Source organism: Motacilla alba, chromosome 5, assembly GCF_015832195.1.
Source record: "Motacilla alba alba isolate MOTALB_02 chromosome 5, Motacilla_alba_V1.0_pri, whole genome shotgun sequence".
Lineage (NCBI taxonomy): Eukaryota > Metazoa > Chordata > Aves > Passeriformes > Motacillidae > Motacilla > Motacilla alba.
The window spans coordinates 39,133,664-39,138,801 of record NC_052020.1 but is presented as its reverse complement, the minus strand read 5'-3'; positions in this window follow the sequence as shown (position 1 = coordinate 39,138,801).

Below are 5,138 nucleotides of genomic sequence, written 5' to 3'. Positions count from 1 at the left end.
TGTCTTCTCAGCTCAGCATTCTTTCTGGGCTTTACAGAGGGAATCAAACTGGTGCTGTCTGTGGGCAAGGGGCCTCTCCAGGTCTTCAGATGTCTAGCAGAAGTCTGGTGCAGGGGGGAGGGTATGGTTCTCCACCTGCAGCCTTTTGGGATGACTGACTGAAGCCAGGATCTGTGAGCTTTTGGGAAGAGGCAGGACTCTGGGCTGGGGCTTGCAGACTACTGTGAGGCCTCTGCAGACTGCTGCAGGTAGGCTGGAAAATGCTGTGAAGCAGCTAGTAATGCTAGAAAGAATTTTAAGGACTCTTTTATGAAAATTAATGATGCAGTTGGTGCAATCACTTTTTCGTCTCATTGTATATTACCTGACTCTGAGCTTCAGGTACTTGAAGAGCTTGTGCTTCACAGTACTGTCAAGATTAGGTGAAGCCAGGAGAAGAGGGGGCTTTTGAGTCCTTTACACCTTAAGGATTAAAATCATAACTTTAAAATTTGAGATGATTCTGCAAGATAATTTTGTGTCTATTAGCATTTCTGCCTGTAAAATGATGAAACACTATTTCCTGGGCTGTACAAGATTTAGCCTGTCCTCAGCCAGCAGAGCATTGGCTGGCTGTGTGTGTTCCACCACGTAATTAGGTGGATGTTCTCACACGTGAAACCAGCGTCTAGTGCTGATTCTGGCTTTCAGGCCATAAGCACTGGCTAAAGAAGAGAGAGTGGTGCATGCCATCCTTAGGGATTGCCTCTGACACCGTGTTGGGTCATGGTATTACTTAAAAGCTCCTGTGGCAACAGAATTGTCTAATGCTGCACTCAGATGAGGGAGGGTTCATAAAGCACTGTGACATTATGCATAGAGAAACTGAAGTTCCAGTGTCCCCTGAAAATTGCAGAGGTTTTGAGTAGAGCTGCTGGAGTTGGAGCCAGGGTGTTAAAAGGTGAGTGACTGTGCCTGCAAACTGATAGACAGCAAGCCATGTGGTCATGCCTTTACATGCCTTGACCAGTACAGTTCATAAGAAGGGGGCCAAGTTGAGCCTGGAGTTTTCAGAAAGTGGCTGTTTGGGTGTGAAGAAGAGAGCTCAGCATGCTGGATACTTCAGCATGAAGTAAGTTCTAAAGTTTCAGCTTCTCTTTTCAGGATGCATGATATCATCTGGCTGCTCACATTGTCCATCCTGATCTCCAGTTTCTTGTGATTTCTTGGAGTGGTGACAGTGCCCTGTTGCTGACTCCACAGCCTCCATTTATCCTGGCACTTGGCATGGGGTTGGGCCTCAGAGAAATCATGCCCGTGCACTTCATGCTGGAATCCTACATGCCCCAGCTTGTATATTCAGCAATAGCAAAGTGTTGATAGCTTTGGATCCTTGAGTCCATACACAGCCACTTGCCCTGAGGCGTATCATGATGTGGAAAAACGGATTTTTGTACATTCAGTTCCTCTGTTCAACTTTCTTTGCTTCAGTTGTGGAACTACAAAGAATTAATTTCTTCAGATACCTAAATAAGAAAATGGGGAAATGGTGCTTGATTTGGATAAGATCTGTTCTTTCATAGTGTAATGGCTGAGTTGGTCAGTTGAACCAAGCTGTAATTCCTGGTTCCCATAGTGAATTACTACATTTTGTGTGGTTTGAGCTGTTCTGCTACCATCTTGTGTCTGACTGACCTGGCACATGAGCACAGAAGGAGTTTCAATGTTTGATTAGAGGACCTCTAAAAGGGAAGCACTATGGAAAACAGCTAAGCTGATCAGAACCTCAGCCTGTCTTGGCATCAGCTGTACCATGCAGAATGTAAGATTTAGAATCTTCCTCTGAAACGCTTTGGTTTTCTCATTGAATGTGTGAGAGACACTAATCTCTGCTTTCCAGAGCATGAAACTTGATTGTAGGAGAGGAGGTGTTACTGCATGAACGTGTTCATTTTTAGACATAATTTGCTGTAACTTCTTTGCAGTAAAACAAAACAGCTGTAGCTGAAGTTCACCCAAAATTCCCGATGCGTCGTTTCCAGCCACCCTTCTGCAGGAATGGAGTGCTGCAAAGTGTGTTGAGGCGTGGGCAGTTGCACAGGGGTTGGAAGTGGGGAGTGAGGCTGAGAGCCAAATCTCTCCACCTTGGTATAAAGCTGCAATGAATACAGGCAAAGGAAGTGGAGCTCTTGCAATGTATGGGTAACTGGGATGGAGAAACTGGAATTGCCTAAGATTGTTCCAGAGTTTTCTCTGAGGCATGTGAAGGCCAGAGTGAGTTTAGGTGGTTTTGGGGGTGGGAGGGGGGGGTGACTCTGCATGGCCAAAACCAAATTCTCACCCTCGAGGCAATTTTCTGCTAAGCTGGGAGTATGTTGGCCCACACCAGCCCCTTATTTTAGGAATTTCTGATAACATAATACTGAAGGCCTGTAAACCCATGCAATTTTCTGAGTAATTTTAGAAATCTCATCTCTTACCAGAAGGAACAGCTGTTTGGGGTTTTCTTGTGCTTCAGTAGCTGAAGTGTGAGGTTGCCTTGAGATAAGACAGTGCTGCTTTTACAGCAGTGGGTGAAGAAATGCAAGGATATAAAATTCCCTGCCGTCCTCTTGGAGAAGGATGAAAGTAGCTGTGGGGGTTTCAGGTTTGTCTGAAGAAGTGGCTTGCTGAATAGAAGCTAGCTCAGATTTGCAGAGGACTTTATTGCTGGTGTGCAAAAGACTCAGACCACCACTTAAGGAAAATTGGCAGCCTCTTGTCTGTGACTAGAGCAGTCAGCAGGGGTATTCAGCCTTCTCTCTCCTAGGCCCTTTTGTATTTGGATCAACATTCAATACACTGGTGAAAATTGTCTACATTGTTGAAACTAAAACTTACAGGCCAAAAATGTTGCCCTGGTATCTTCTACTAAGACACTGAATGGTTTCCTTTGTGCTCACCCATTGAGAGCATCTCACTGACTGCTGTCTTCTGTGCTGACCAGTGCTGTCTTATTTCCTTCTACTCACTCATTTCCTGTCAACTTCTGTTCTTTCTCTCCATCTTATTCCCCATCCTAAAGAGCCTATGGACTCTGTGTCCAGATGTTGCACAGCTCCGTGCACAATGGGGCCCTGTTTCAAGATGGGAGCTCCTAGTGCTACACAGTATTGCTATTAAAAACCGAGGGCTAAGTTGCAGACAGGGCTGTCAGGGTGGAGGGACTGGGCAGCTGCTGGCTGTTCTTCTGATGAATCTTTTCGGGTTTTCCATGACATCCTGGTGTGCCTGTGCCGCGCTCCCTGACTCTGCTCCGTGCTCTGAAGCCTTGCTGCCCGGCAGCTTTCCTGGCCGAGCCATGCTGCGGGCCCTGGGATGCTCGGCTGCCTCTCTCGGGGCAGGGACATCGCCCGGCGGAGCTCTGCCGTGCCGTCACACCCTGACTGCGGCTGCTCGGCCACCAGAGGGGGACCGCTATCTCCCTTTAGCAGTGGCCAACTTCAGCTCTCTTGAAACCCTGCAGTTTGACTCGCGGTTGTCTGGGTTTGCTGTTTTGGTTTGATCTTTTTTTTTTTTTCTTTGTTGTTCAGCAGACCTCTTAATCTAGCAAACAAGTTGGCTGGCAGAGTCTCTTGCTCTGCTCCTAATCCCCAAACTGGAGTGTGTGAGAAGTGAGCATCTAGAAAGCATCTGCTGGTTCTGCACATGTCCCTGTTGCACCATCCCCCTTGCCCTTTTGTTTTCCAACAGGCAACACATTTAAAATGCGTGAAAGGAAGTTGGATTTATCTATGTAGTATTAACCTGCAGCATTCTCTCAGGAGACTCAGCCCAAATAGCTTAGTAAGAGTAATGGGCTTAATATGAATAAACAACAGCAGTAACACTAACCAGATTAGATGTGCTCCCTCAGGCTTTGAGACACAAGTTAGTCATCAGTATGTGGGGAGAGAGGGAGTTTTAATGTGTGGACCAGGAAAGCAGAATTGAGCTGGTGCACAGAAAGAGCTGATACTCTCTTTTTGGGACTCATTATAGCATAATGGACTTTTTAAAATTAACTGAAGGCACCTCTAGCCTTTCCAGAGAACCTGGGAGAGTGGAAGCTGACGTGAGTTTGGATGAGTTGCAGTAAGTGACTGGAACAGTGCAGTAGCTCCAGGGACAGGAGGGAAAAAGGACCCTGTTACCACCCTCGGGGGACAACTGTCCTGAAGTGGCCCCCGCACAGGCCGGTGCCTTCCTTGAATACTCTTTGCATCAGGTTGTTTTTGAGTAGAGGTGGCTTGGGCCAGCTAACCTTACACTTAGCAGTTAGTGGTGTCAGTAGCCTGTTGGCAGTGCCTTTGGAAAGTGCTCTAAGAATGTCTTTCTAGGAGTTGGCTCTGCTGTGCCTCATCCCCCGTGGTTCCTCCTCCTGGGCAGGGCTGAGCTTCATTTCAAGTTTGAAGTGGCGAAGTCAGAGGAGCTGTGTAACAAAGACATTACTGAGGAGTAATCCACCTGATGCTGTGGAGCTCATCCAGGCCTGAAGCTCTGACCTTGACAGGGCAGCTCCCCAGCAGGGCAAGGAGCAGAGGGAAAGGCACCAGGCCGGTCAACAACAGCAGAGGCTTGGAAGGTGCTAAAGAGTCATGGCACTGGTGATGCTGGACTCAAGAGGCATCTTTGGATTCTAGTGCAGAAATGCTTCTGGGTCAGAAGGTACCTGGACCTTCTAACTGCATTTCTAAGCATGATGCCTAATTCTTAAGTGCTCAGTTTAGTGCTGGAGGTTTAGGATTGCATGAACAGGTAGCCCATGGAGATGGGGAGAGGAACAGAGTTTGATATGAGGTTGTGGTGTTGAAGTTTATAAGAGACTGAAGGAAGCACACTGCTTCTCATGCCTTTGTTTTGTTGAACAAGGTCAAAGTGACAGCCAGCAGGGATTGAAAGGCAAAAAGCACGTGGCTAATCAAAACTGTCTGCTCCACACATGGACTGAGCAAAGCATGAGCTTTCATGCCTATCCTCCTAAGGGCAGATAAAAGAGTGTGACATGCATGTGGATAATGAAAACATCCATGGCTAAATAAGATTTAAAGCAAATAAACATTCCTGCTTCAGGGCCAAAGCCTGTCTCTGACAGACAGAATTTAGAAAGGAGGTATTTTTCTGCTTTTCTTGAAGCTGTC